At 43.5% G+C, this 14,673-nt stretch overlaps 1 protein-coding gene across 1 annotated transcript in view; it reads left to right on the top strand.

The window, feature by feature from the left end:
- Nucleotides 1-1,432: 1,432 nt before the first annotated feature.
- LOC117579087 (frizzled-2) overlaps nt 1,433-14,673 on the top strand; it is a 28,214-nt gene continuing 14,973 nt past the window's right edge. The window contains exons 1-2 of the mRNA XM_034264798.1: nt 1,433-2,315; nt 11,112-11,200. The gene's annotated coding sequence lies outside the window, so the exon portion shown is untranslated. The remainder of the gene's footprint in view (nt 2,316-11,111; nt 11,201-14,673) is intronic.

Genomic DNA, 14,673 nt, shown 5'->3' with positions numbered 1-14,673 from the left:
CTGCCTTGGGTCTCCTCTCCTCTACTCTACTCCCTCCTGTTGCCTTTTTATCGCTCTTTTAGCAAGCGAGCGATGACGCTAACAAGCCAGAAGAATGAAGCAGGAGAAGCAGCAGAGGAAGAAGGGCGTCAGAGAGAAGAGCGCAGACGCGACGACTCGTTAGGGGAGCCTCTCTTCTGGCTCGTGGTCGGTGCCGGTCCGGGAACGGCGTTATCTGGTAACAACGTGTTACGAATTACTTTTAACAAGACCCTTAGCAGATAAAAACCAGAAAACCAGTTGTGAGAGAGGCACAGCCAAAGAGAGAGAGAGAACCAAGCAAAGCAGAGAGATGGAGAGAGAGAGAGAGAGAGAGAGCGGATTGGAACGTGCGTTCATTAGCGCAAAGAGCATGGAAGCGTTGCACAGGGCAGGACAGGAAGGGCTTGCAATTAAAGCGCTGTTTGCGCTAGTTCCTGTGATTGTCATGCACTGATAGGCCTCCTCCCTCCATACACATGTAATGCCTAATGAGGATGAGTGTGGAGGGGGTGGATTGGCAGCGGCAGAGGCAGATGAGACACCCTGTATGGATTGAAAGTCGCAAAGAACTTGCAGAATGTCAGCAGGGTGCTTGCTTGCACTCCTTCCTTCCTCAAATCCAGAAAGAGAGAGAGTGCCAGAGAGAGTGAACAAACCTGAAAATATGCCAGACCAGACAACAACAGATGCCAGCCAGTGGATGGATGGCAAGGATGGTTGGCTGGCATTTCGAAGGGGGGTGGTGGGTTCATGCGAAACGCAGCACATGTGCAATGGGTGGAAACGGTAGCCCAGGCCGCGGAGAGCTGTCAATCTATTCGGAGAGATTTGTCACCCAAGGAAAAACGGCTGACATTATTTTGTTTGGCTCGGGGGTGGGTTGAGAAAGTGCAAGTTTCACAGCGGAAGCGCGTGTGTGGCCTAATGAGACACTCTAAATGGGAGCAGCAACCCATACAGATCTTGGCATAAACGGCATCAATAAAGACCAATATGAATTTCCCTTTGCCAGATTTATTGACTTATGAAAGCAATAGAAGAAAAGAGAGCGCAAATCTCAGGCTAAAAGAAGGTACATCTTTATTCGACGCCGACTATTTGAGTCACTTACACTTTATGAGATGGGAAATACTTTACCCTCTTCATTGCGATAATTTGCAAAATAAAATCAAAAACTTAATACTCTCTTTGATATGTTCCATATACCCATGGCAAATTCAACCCCGCTCCATACACTTCATAATATGGGAAATGCACCCTTGTTCCACATGCCAAAAGCCTAACCAAAATCATAAAACTCTATGAGAGAGTATGCCCGCTGCTCTCTCCGGTCTTGCGCTCGCACTCTCCCCCGACCCGAACCGAACCGACACACACGCTCGCTCTCTTGCCTATTGCTCATTCTCTTTTCAACGATCGCAGCGAACGGTTCGCGTGTACGGTGTGTTCGGTTTTTTGTGCTCTGTCTTTTCGTGGCGCTGGACAATTGCGCGATTTGTGTGGAGGGAAACCTTAATTACACCTTTCAAACTTCAATTAATCAATAATGAAACTACAAAATAGGCAACGGTAAACGCCAGTGCGACTATCTGTGACATCTTCTGTTTGTTCGTGTGCGTGTGTGCCCCATTGTCGTACACTTTTAACAGAGTAACAATAGCAGTCGTTGATATAAAAGAAGTTTCATAAAAACAGCCACCAATCCAACCAACACTCGGTGGCGTCCTCGCGCGTTCGCGACAATACAAAAACACGAGAAATAATAAACAAACCAAAAGCAAAACGAGTTATGAAAATACATCAAATTGTGTTTCGTGCCATGTGAGAATGTGTGTTGAAAATTGTTATAAAGAAACGATATCGCCCGCCTCTTATTTTGGGCCCGATCTGTGATCGATGGGGATGTCGACAACGACGACGACGACAGGCGTCAACTGAAAAATATTGGATTTGCTGGCGCCTTCAGTACCCACCCAGTAACCCACCTTAAGGCGCAGCAACCCAACACGGCGACAACATTTTCGCGCAACACAAAATGTTAATTAAAAAATCTGTCCGAAAAATAAGGTAAAAATTACTTGCAAGATGAGAGGAAAAACAACCGCACAAACCAAAGTTTCCATCTCCCCCCGTGCATATAGTATCTAGAGTGAGTGAGAGAGTGTTTGTGTTTTGATGTAAAGCCAACGTGAAATTGGATTAACTCTGACAAGACGCACGGCGGTTTTTAATTACCACAGAAGCAGCAAGAGTTTTTCGAGTTTCCTCCGGGGATTACCATCTCAGCATCTCAGGTACGTGTCTTACCCCTTTCTATGCGAAGTGCGCTGCTCCGTTCCTCATGTGGGGGGATCTGGAAGATTTCATTACAAACTGCCTGCCAGTCACAAAGATCAGTTGCGGTGGGAATGGATGGCTCCCAACCGATTCGTTTAATGGGATATGTCAGTCAGTCAAAGCATTGGAAAGTGAAAATTATTGTGAAAGATGTCTTTGCGGATGAACAGCTCACATGTGAGGAGCTCTTTTAACACATGAGTACTTGTGTTGCCTTGATTATCTTTTATAAGAAAAGTCTCCCTGCAAAGAGCAGGATTGAATGGAATGTTGATCTTCTCTTGGGACTCGAAATCATCCACTATTTAGCTAAGAAGGAAAACTCATTTAGGGTAACTCTTTTCGAATATTGTTGATTGTTTTGGTCTTTTAAATCAGATTCCCTTGCAAAATAGATCTACCGTTGTGTTGTTCTTCTCTTACCATTACCTCTACCGCACACAACAGTTACTTTTTACACCGGTTCCTACTGTTCTTCCCCCGCTTTTGCTTGCCGTTTGGCTTGCTGTGCACCTTATCTCATGCTCCGTCTCTCTCTAGCCCTCTTTGTTGACTCAACAACAAAAAAAATGCGGCTGTATTTTCTATTTCTTCTTTTTTTTCGACAATTTTCGTTTATTTCATTCGAATTCGAATCAATATTGCCGTCAAACGAATGGAGAAGCACTAACTGGGGGAATCTTATCTGCAAATGGGATGGTGTGGTGTGGTGTCTGAGGGGGCTGGCGGCGTACATTATTTCATTATTTGTTGTCAAAGTTTTCGGCTGCCGAGGCAGCGCAATGACTACCAGAAGAACTACCATTGAGAGCACAACACACAATCGATTGGAGGAGAGAGCGGCATTGCAGGTGCTCTGTCTTTGGCTTTACCTGGAAAGAGTCTCTGTTTTGCCTCCCTCCCTCTCTCTCTCTCTCTCTCTCTCTCTATCTATCTGTATCTTTCTGGTCTTTAATCTTTAATCAAGATAAGCCATTGCATGTCGATCGTCTCATGTCGCAGACACACACAGATAGAGAGAGAGAGAGAGAAAGAAAGAGAAAAAGAGATCTTTGTAGATAGTTTTCCTCTTGCATTGGAAACTTATGGCTCGTCTGTGGTCATAAATTATGCGTAACGCGACACCTTACCTCCGATGCCATACTCTGTGCAGGTACAGGTTTGGTTTCTTCTTCATCGATCCACGATCGAGCCACAAAATGTGTCGTTAAATATTTTATTTCATTTTTATTGCTCTCAGCCATTGAGTTTTCGCATGAATCGACGAGAGGTGGAGGTGGAAGATCGTTGAGACGAAATGATTTCATTAATTTTTCAGACGCTTTCTCAAGGTTAGGCTGGACTGGGGACACACTCACTCGCCTGCTGTTCACCAGGCATTCGAAAGGAAGTAGCTTAAGGTGTTGCCAGAACACAGACGCGAGCGACCAACAAAAATATCAATTTACATATTATAGAGACAGAGGGACAATCGAGGATTGGAATCTCTCTCTCTCTCTCTCCCTGTCTCCCTGTCTTTCTTAGCTGCTGCAACATGGACATCATGTGGTGTCTCTGGCCTCGCCTGGCCCGCACTTTTGCAATTCGAAAATTCGAAATATTGCGCTTTGTCACACAGCACAAGCAAACGTCTTTCTGGGACGGGAGCCGCCTGCTGTGGCGACACTCAAAGAGGCAAGGCTCTCGGGTCTTGTTGCCTGTTGCCTGTCGGGGCACTGCTGCTGCTGCTGCTTCTGCACTGTGGTGCCAAAGCAGTGCAAATAGGAACACTTTACGAGGCGATATTCGACAACATCCTGTGTGTACCACTGTGCACTGTGACCTCCCGCAGCTTTAAGGCTCTCTTCGGTCGCTGGCAGGCTCTAACTGCCTCTCTCTCACTCTGACACTGTCGCTGTCTCTGTCGAACAGGTGATCATTTTACAGAAAACGTTCCTTGGGCTACCTTCCTGTTCGCCCGCTGAGAATCCGAGAATCCCAAAAGTCGGCCATAAATTATGTTTTTGTTTGGTTTTTTGTCATTCCTCTTCTTTGGCTATAAATTGTCGATGCCTGACTTGGTGGTGTGTGCTCCTCGTTGACTTTTTTTCCACTTGTCAAAGTCCTTTCTTGTACGACTTTTTTTCATGACTCTTATTTTTGGGGTGCCTTGTCTCCTTTGGGGCTTAATTGTGAGGATTATCTCGTCGTGGGATGCGTATTTTTTTTTTTGTTTTAGCTGCTGCGAAAATTTATTGACAAGCGCATTGACACTCCACTCACTTGGCCAGTGAGTCAGTCAGTCAGTCAGTCAGTCACTTGCAGCCGTCAGTTGACTTGTCAGCGTTGCGGCGGCTGTGCCTGTCAGTTTTGTATCCTGTTTAACATTCCTTTTTTTCTTCCAATGGATGATGCGTTGGATGATGGAGCTGTCAGCTTAGGCACTAATGTGAATACAAATGGAGGTAGTTCTGAAACTATCAGCGGAGCCTAGAGTTTGTTTTTGATATTTCGCAACTCTATTTCCCAGTTTTAGAAGAGTTTGTTAAATTGTTTAAATGTATTGGAACTATAGAAATGTTTTCAAATGTTGTGATAGCATCCTAAGAATAAATTAGCATCATATGACCACTTCTTCATTCAGTCCTTCCACTTGGTGCCTCTCCCTCTCTTTTTTCCTTCCCGCCCATCTATCTTCTTTGGCAATTTGTCGGAAGAGCCCCAGCATTATCTGTTTGTTCCCATGGATCATACAACGATCTTGTTATAATTATAAAACCAACAATTGTCGAGCGCTCCTCAACTGACTCTGGGCCACTTCTACCTTCTTCGTCTTCAATGGTAAACCAATAATTTGAGGGTTCACCTGAGCAAACGACCCTCATAATTATAAGGAAAACAACATTTCTCCCTCTCTCTCTCTCTGTCTCTGTCTGTGCGTCTCTTGTTTAAATAACAACAGCAGGAACAACAAAAACATATTGATTAATTTTTTGAGGCAAACACGGGTCCCGCAGTTTGGTCTGAAGCAGGTCTTGGTGGAGCAGCAGCAGCAGCGGCGCGAAGCGGCCAAGTCGTCCATCAAACTGCCCAACAAGAGTCAACTGTTACCCCGTGCTGCAATTCATCAAACTGCCCGGCGGGGTCTACCGTACTCGTGCTCGTGTACTCGTACTCGTACTCTATCCACGAATCTGTGTGTGTGTGTGTTGCTGCTGTTGCCTGAGGAGAGGAGTTTCTCTGCTTCGTTTTGTTTGATTTATTTTGCAGCTCCTTCAATTTTCCTTTGCTGCTGTCTCTCTCTCTCTGTCTCTCTCTTTCCTTTTCTATCCAACTCTTTCGTTCAAATCAATTTGACATGATTGCCCACTGGATCATCCATAACCTTCTGCTTCTTCGCTCCGCTTTCTTTGGGCCATGTTTGTTTTGAATATTTTGTTTGCCGGCTATTAGGTTTTTTGTGGTTTTGTTTTTTTTTTGGTTATTTATGAACCCGCAAGATACCTACGGGGCATCACCACATATGGCTCATTGGAATTGGCCCGGCAATTAGCCAACAGCAGACGCCTCTGTCTCTCTCCCTCTCAACATCTCTCGGAAACAGAAATATTTGCCTTTCAATGAAAAATCACCCAAAAAACAAAGCTACAAAATCGTGCGGCTGGCCCTTAGATCTTTTTTAGCATTTGTCTTTGGCCAACAATTCATCGAGAAATTGCCTTTTAATGGCAGTTTACTTGTAGCCGTTTTTTCGTTGTTGTCTTACCTCGTTTTATGGATAGATCTTCAAGCGATTTATCTTCTATAATTTTTCAATAAATTTCCAAGCAAAAAAAAAAATCGTTTATTATGCATAGTTTTGGTTAGACAGGCAGGCAAGCTATCAATTTTTCACTGGCATTCGTATCGTATCTGGCAGATACATCAAACAAAAAAGTTTCAAACTTGTTGCCTGCCTGCCTGCCTGCTGCTGCTGCGGCTGCCTCTGCTGCAAACTGTGTCGCTAAATGTATGGTGTCGCTGACGCTGTTGTTGTAGATACATTCCATAATAAAAATCAACAACCGCAGCGACTAACAGAAAAAAAATCGACGACTACCTCGAAAAGACAACGCGAGAAAATGACAAAGGCAAACGGCAAGCGACTACGAGAATGAACGAACGACGCTGACGCTATCTAGAGGTAGAACTGATGATGATTTATGAGCGTCAGAAATCAAGTAGAAAATTACAGTAATAGCAGAGAGAGAGGAAAGCGCCCAGAAGCTACATAGCCGATACATTTTATTGTGCTATGCGTATCTCTCGTATCACTAGTTCTTGCTGTGGTTGTGTCTCTCCCCTTTGGTTTTATTGGGCAATTTTAAGCAGAAGCGACATACACATTAAAAGATACCCAGTACTTGGTTTCTATACAGTGTGGATGTTGCTACAGGGTACATAGGAATAATTTAACCCATTGAAAGCTACTTTTTCTCAACCGTTTTCTGGGGAAAATGCTGAATATGGTAATTGGCTATGCAAATATTAGGCTTATCGCCTGATTAAAGCAGTTTGGATGGATTTCTACAGAAATAAAATCAAAAGTGTCATGCTATAAATGTATAATGGACACAGATACACATAAATAAAAGATACAGGTACAAATACGAGTACATCTACAATATTTATGGCCATATACGTTCAGCATCTCAGGTTCTCTCTCTCTGTCGGAATAGTCGAGACAAATTCATTTAGCAAGACGACACCTTGTTAGGGAACGCTGACTTATGGGCAATACTGTGGGACCTCGATGATAGAAAGGGGGTGGGGGACATGTGCCACATGTGACTCGTGTGTGTGGGTTGTTTTTAGCAGGAAATGTAGCGACTAGGTGTTAATTTTGTTTGTTATGCTGCCACCCCACCCCTCCACCCCCACAAACAAATAGTTTTCCATAAGCGAGAAAAGAAAACACAAAACCAAAAAGGGAAAATTCTCATTTCAAATGCAACAATTAACAAGACAAGAGACATGCGGGTTCCACGAGAGCTGAACAGAAAAAGATTGAAAAATCTAAATGGAAATTCGTTTTGGAAGAGCAGCATTAACAAGGGTTACCAGATGGAGAAGAAAATTTACATTGATTTCTACCCAAAATTTGAAAATTAAAGAATATATTTTCGACCAAGAAAATACTTTCTTTGAAGCTCAACGACTTGTTTTCAGCGCAGGAGCGCTCGTGTCCTTTTGCTACTTGAGGTGAAAGGAACTTTCCACCTTCCGCGGAAACTTCTATTCCATGGGGGATATATGGGTACATATCCCCTTGATTAAATGAAACTTATTTGAAATTAAATGTAATCCTTATACAGAAAACAGTTAATTAATTTTTGCAGCTTCCCTTGAAGTCAGTTAACAAAAGACCAAAGATAAACTGGGCTAAAAAAGGGTGGACGGAGGGGCACAAAACCACAAAACGGAGCAGCAGCAAAGGAAAGAAAAGGAAAGGCCAACGAGCTGAGAGATGGAGTATAAAAATGCCCAAGTTTTAAACAGAATTCAGATCTTGGGAATACGCGGAGAGTGCTGTTGGGCTGCCCCAGGCATCATTAATTCTCACCCAAGTGTGGCACGACTACTACTCCACGGCCTCTCTCTCTCTTTCTGTCTCTGTCTTTGTGCATATTTCCAATTAAAGCCACGCTGCAACTCTAATGAACTTGAAGATATCAATCTACGCGCTGTTTAACCCTACAAAAAAATAACCGCAGACTGCAAGAAAGCCACAGACAGACATGCGAGGAGGAATCGACCGAAAGGCAGGCACAAAATAAATGTCAAGCTAATTAAAAAGCATCATCTACGGTCCATCCTGACTGCAATCGAGCCTGCAATATTACTCATAAATGTTTTGTAGAAAGACACAGATGCAGCAGCAACTTTGTTTAGAGGCAGGCAAAATTAATTGAAATTATGCCCAAAAATAGAAGGGAAGAAACCAATGCTCTAGAAGATACGCATCTCTGGGATGCAACATCTCCACGAACGAGTATGCACATGTTTTTTTGTCTACTTTTTTTTATTTGTTGGAAAAGGAAGCGGCTGCTGCTCTCTCCGCCTCGCGTTAAAACAAACAACAACATTCACTCGGTATTATTCTTATAAACAGAACAGAGAACTCCCGAAGTAAAATAATTTGTTATTTTCAGCATTTCAAGGCATCAGGTTATTTTCTCTCTCTCTCTCTTTTTTGTATCTTTTTTGGGCTCGGCGAGGCTCTCTCCCTGCGTGTATCTTCTTATTTTTTTTGGGTGCCTGTCTCTCCTCCATCGCATCGAAACATAATTAATTTCTGTTTGTTTAAGGTCTGCGCTCGCTCGTCTGCTTCCTGCAACAGCCTCGACGCGACGACGATATTTGTTTTTCTCTAGAGAGAACGGAAGGGTACACACGAGCACAGGGCACAAGGCGGCGGAGAGGCAGTCAGTGCCTTGTTGCTCCTTGAGATTCATTGGAATTTCAATTTCAATTTCAATTTTCAAAACAAAACAAAACAAAAAAGATGCAGATACAATACATATTCATTGTCTCCTCTCCGGTCGGTTGGTCGACGTCGTGTTGAGCATTTTAATGCTTGATCATAAATATTGTGGCTTTTTTGCAATGTCATAAATTAAACATTTTGAAACTGATAGGCTTCTCTTCTCTCTCCCTCTCTTTGTCTCTTTATTGATCAGTCAAATTGTGGGAAAAGCCAAGCGAAAGAGAGAATATTTTTTCGCCATAAATTATGTGCTTAATTAATTGGCCTACCAACCAGAGAGAATCTTTCCCATTTAATTAGTGAGAAACCGAACGAAAAAACGAACCCTTCAAACTATTCTCAATCGCAGTCTCTCAATCTCTCCAAGCAGGTTCTTTGCCTCAGATTTCTATTGAAATAAGCTTGGATTCGAATTCAAATTGGGTTTCTTCTTCTGGGAATTCTGTTTTGTTTAGGGAATACGACAACACATGATATTTCTTCAGATTTCTAAAGACCCCGCCCCAAAGAAATGTTTTTCAGAGTCTCAAATGAAAAGAAAAATATATAATTTGATAAAATACCATGATTTATGCGCCCAGAGTGATTTATACCCACGAACAAGCAAAAAAATATAAATATGTCGTACGAGTGGAGAGGAGAACTCCATACGTGATCATATTTATTCGTAATCGTTGTGATTTTCCTTAATTGGGTAAATAGTAAATTTCGAATGAAATAAACACAAAACCCATGACACATGAAACCCAGAAAGCATAAAAGAATTTCAGGGTTTTTTCCTCAGAAATTTCTCAACACAAAAGCACAAAAAGTGTCCCACTAATGTTCTAAGAGAGACAAAAATTACTGTTTAAATTTCTCAAGTATCTATCTCCCCCCCAAAAACAAGAAAAACTCACGCACGCATTTTCGCAATAATCTCCATCATATCCGCCTCCATATCTCTCATTAGGCCGAGATATGTACTCGTACAGCGACAGCGAGAGCAGCGGTCGGAGGAGACGCGCCATAATTAAAAAATTGTCATTTTGCTGTCGTTTGCTTAACTTTATCTGCAATTGGTTACACCAGAGATTACACCTGTGGCAAATTGTATGTGAGAGGGGCCTGGAAAGGGGAGCAGAGCGGCGCGGAGCAGAACTAAATCAAAGGCGGCAACGACGCGCACAAAGGGACTGCATTGTGGTTGTCTGACTTATCTGTGGGGGAGTCGGTAGAGCGGTAGGGCAGGCAAATCTCTTTAGCGGTAGACCGAGGGACAGACCTCTGCTCTCTGCCACTTGTCTATTTCGTACTCTTCTGATCAACTCTTCTCCTACGTCTAGCCTCCATGTTCTCCCACTCTTTACTCTCTCTTATTTTTTTTTGTCGCTGGCTGATTAAACCTGCATTACATACACATAAACATACAGACTTATACACAGAGACACACAACAAATACTTCTATACAAAGAGTGCCGTTAAGACAAACAACGTTCGAGTCGCGTTCTTTAATAAGAAATAAAAAAAAATAAAGAACAAGGCAGGAGAAGAAGGAGGGGAAAAAAAGTTAATTAAATTGTAAGCGAGCTTCCCGGCTCTTCCCCTTCTGCGCACACACGCAACTTCTTCATCATCTCTTCAGCAGCAGCAGCAGCAGCAGCAGCGTGTCGGACGGGGGCCCCTTAATCCCGTGGCGTGATTAAAGTAGACCACTTTTGCCTAGGACCCATGCCCCATGCCCCATCCGCTGCTCTCCTTTCCTGTTTGTATTTGACGTTGGGAGTGGGGAGCCGCTGCTGCTGCTGTTTTTCTTTCGCTTTTCCGCGTTTGAAGTCGCCAGAGACAACTCCAATTGTTCTTTAGCCGCCCCAAAGAAATTTATTGTCCAAATATTAACATATTTTCCTGGTTAGTAGAGGGGTTACTCGGCCGCAAATTGTGGCAACTCTTCTTGGGGGAGGCGCGCATTCCTTTTCGGACAGACAGTGTCGCTGGTCGCCATAAATTCGGTTTTATGCCCCATTGCATAATTAAGTTATTTTGTGCTTTTAATATTTTCTAATTACAACAAAATTTATAAACATTCCATTTACGACCATTTTTGGCGATAAACAAAAGAGTGAAGTGGAAGGGATTTGGAAGGTGTTTTTCGGTTTAAGCTTTATGTCAGTCGCTTTATGAATGTCTCTGCAGCGTAAAAACCTTATCCAATATAACAGATAACTTATCAGATCTTTCGCTTGTTCTCTTTTGCATCTCATTACAGAAACAGAGGAGATTCTCGTGTATGAAACCAGAGTAGCAGATCTACCAGAAAGCAGCTAATAAATAAAACCCAACGGAATGGAAAAAATGGTGAGTGGAGGAGCTTTGAAAATGTTTAGATCTATAGAAGGTTTAGGATACAAGTGAATTGAAAGAAGAGCTTGAAGATTGCAGTTCTCCTCTATGAAGAGTTCCCATTAGAGTCTTCCACTGTATTTGTTGCTGCAATTTTATGTAGCTTCCCTGTCAATCTTATTTTTGCTTCTATTTCTTAAAACATCTTCTCTGTAGACGCAAATATAAATAAGGCAACAGAAGACACTTGACCTTAGTGGCAAGCGCTTACCTTCCTGCCTCCCCACCCTCCCTCTATTTTCAGTGGAGACTTAACACTTTGGCCCTGGCTACTTCATTGCGCTTAGTTTGCCACACAATGGAGAGAAAAATGCCAGCACTCTCTCTCTCTCTTTCTCTTTCTCTTTCTCTGTGTGACCCTGTGTCTGGTGCAATTGACCAGGCAAAAGTCCATGTCCAAGGAGAGCGGATAGAAGGAGACTTTAGAGTCCAGTATTCAGCATAGCATTCAGGTTCCCACAACAGCAGGCACATCATCATCATCATCATCTTCCGCGTCTGCTTTTGCTTCTGCGGTTGTTGTCGGCAGTTACTTTTCAACGCCAATTTTGCACTTCAACAACGGCAGCATCTCCTGGCTGCACTGTGAGAAATTAAAAGTTTTTAAGGAGGATTTTACATGACATAAAAAGAGAATATAATCTTAGTACATTTATTTCTTAGAGGAAAGTAATTTCCATCACCTTTGAACATTTATCTCTTAAAATTCCATGCAATTTTTCGCTCAGTGTAGCAGGCTGGTTGCCCTCTCGGGAGACGACTTGGGCTTTGGTATTCTCGTTTTTGGCTGCCGTGGGCGATGCATCTCTTCAGACGACGCGACTTGTTGCCCCATTGTTGGTTACCCTTTTGAGCGAGAGAATACCAGAAGAGCCTGACAGACCCACAGAGAGTGAGTTCTCAAAGAGAGGGCGAGAGAGAACTGTGATGATTCTTTGGGCATATCTTTTGCACACTTTAACACTAACGAGCTGTTGACTTCTTTCTGCTCTTCTGCCGGCAGTTGAGTTGCCAAGTTCTGCTACAACTCATCCAGCAGCAGCTCTCCTTCCTATGCTTCGTCTCCTTCTCCTCCATCTATCATTCTCTCATATATCACAATTTTGCTTATGCATTCCAGCTTTAATTCATAATGTAGTAGTATCCCTTTTCTCGAGTCTCGAGTGTCTTTTCATCTAGTTATTGTGGCATTTCTCTCCACCTACCTTTCCCCCGTCGCTTTTGTTAATACTTTTTTTCCTTAATGTTTTGTTTGCGGCTCATTTGTTATGCGAGACATTTCGAAATGTTCTCTGTAATTAAAACATGGAAATATTTCCATAAATACACGGACGCCACTCGATTCGTTTCGGCTGCCAGATGGGAGCAAACCATACAGAAATGACACATCATCATCGACATCGACATCGTCATTCCTAACTTCGTTTGTGTCTCTTGTTGCGGCATATTTTGTGTTTTGTTTTTGTTTACATTACTTTTCTGTTGAGAAATTACAAATACAAAATAACTAATTAAATATGCCGGAGCATGCATTGAATACCCCTTCCACCCAGCCCAGCCCCCACCAACAACTTCACCCAGCATGTGGCGCTCGTTGTCTGTCGAGCGACAGAACAGAACGTGAGGGTGAAGGAGAATTGAGAAGAGAATTCAACTGTTAATTGAATTATAATTGTAGGCTCGAGCACTACTCCTCCTCCCACAACTTTAACTCTGCCTCCCACTCTTTCTGCTGTTCCTCCGTTAGCCACTGCTCCCTTTCATATTCCTCTTCTAGCCGCTGCGCCCTCTACTTTTCGTAATCCTCCTCTAGCTACCTCTCCCTCTCCCTCTTTCTCTTGTTAACCGATCACAATCACGTCCGATCATGTCGGGCAGTCAATCAATGTTCTAAAGCTATTTTCATATTTTCTCTGTTTATAGAAGAGAGATGGGGGACAGAGTTCATTAGAAATGTGGTGCAGAGGGAGATCATTGATTTCATGGGTTTGGGAGTGGAAGCTGGTAAAAGATGAGATAATTTTTGATGAAATTGTTGGGAAACCTTCGAGGGAATTAAGCCAAGAGTAAAAGATAGATTAGAAGGGACACATATTAATCATTGAATCTATAGTAGGAGAAAACCTCTTTTACGAATAGCTTCATTCCCCAAATGCACGTAAAATCTGTCAATCTGTGAGGAATCGAAGAAAAACAACATTTCTAAAGCTAACTAAAATATCCAGTTAAGCTACAGCCACGAAATCACGAAATAAAACTGCAATATTGAAACTGGGGATTGTTTCCAAATCAGTTTCCACCTTCGAATCGGAGAGCCAATTGCCTGATTCAATTGGAAACCAACTTTTGCGGCACCTCGGGCAGCGGTGGAGCAGGAGGAGAAGCAGGAGTCATGGAATGGTCGACGGCGTCAGTGTAAACAACAAGAGGGATCCATACCAAAAGATGTATAGCAGGCGTTTGAGGCACGCACCAAACGCACCTTCAGGCAGGCAACACCACCACCCGTTGAGTGGGGGCATGGAAGGGGTTGGGCTGCTTCTCCACTGTGGGTGTGTGTGTGTGGAGTCGAGTGTTGTACAGGGTGGAGGAACATCAGCCAACACACAATCCAAAAGCATCCCTTGGTGCTGGTTTCCTGCCCGAACATCACGCTGATTGTTGGATCTGTTGAAATGCGCTTGAAAAAATAAACCAAAACTCGAGGAAAAAGGCATAAATTATTTGAGGCACCCCCACCCGTTCTCCTTTTTTCTCTCTCTCTCTCTCTCTGTCTCTCTCGTTCTGGTGGGTGGGTGTGTGTGTATGTGTGTTGCACGGTAAATTAAGGTGACCATATGTGGCCGGAGGGCAGTGGCAGCACGGGCAGCACGGCAGCACCAGCGGCAATTGCAGCCCCCCGACTGAGAGAGCAGCAAGTGAAGCAAGAAAAACAGTTCATAAAATCAACAAACAGGAGGCATGGGGTGTGGGGTGTGGGGCAGTGGCAGAAGAATGGAAATGGGCAAATACAGAATGGGAATGTGTATGGAAATGGGAATAAGAATCTCGAACAACATTCGAAATGCCACGGAGGGAATGGCGCGTGTTGCCGCTACTGTTGGCTGTTCAAGTTTCAAATAAACTTCGAAATGCATAAATAGTTTACAACAATAACAAGAAAATCAGCACCGCCAGAGCAGCCAGCCACAGCAGCTAGTAGACCTGCTGCTGCAACCTGCCACATCAGCAGCGGGAAAGCGGGAAAGCGGGAAAAGCGAAAGAAAAACAGGAACAAGTGCGTTGATTGCAGCCGCCTGCACTTTAGCATGGGGAGGGGATCCATGGGGTATGTCAGTGGAGCGTAGTGAACAGTGATGGGGGGAAAATGTGTGGGCCGTGTCTGCTCTCGGGAGCTATTTTGAAAAGCGTCTGCCACGAAGGCTCGG

The sequence above is a fragment of the Drosophila guanche genome, unplaced genomic scaffold (assembly GCF_900245975.1).
Source record: "Drosophila guanche unplaced genomic scaffold, DGUA_6, whole genome shotgun sequence".
Classification (NCBI taxonomy): domain Eukaryota; kingdom Metazoa; phylum Arthropoda; class Insecta; order Diptera; family Drosophilidae; genus Drosophila; species Drosophila guanche.
Note: the sequence above shows the minus strand (reverse complement) of the source record. Positions and strands in the feature narration are given on the sequence as shown.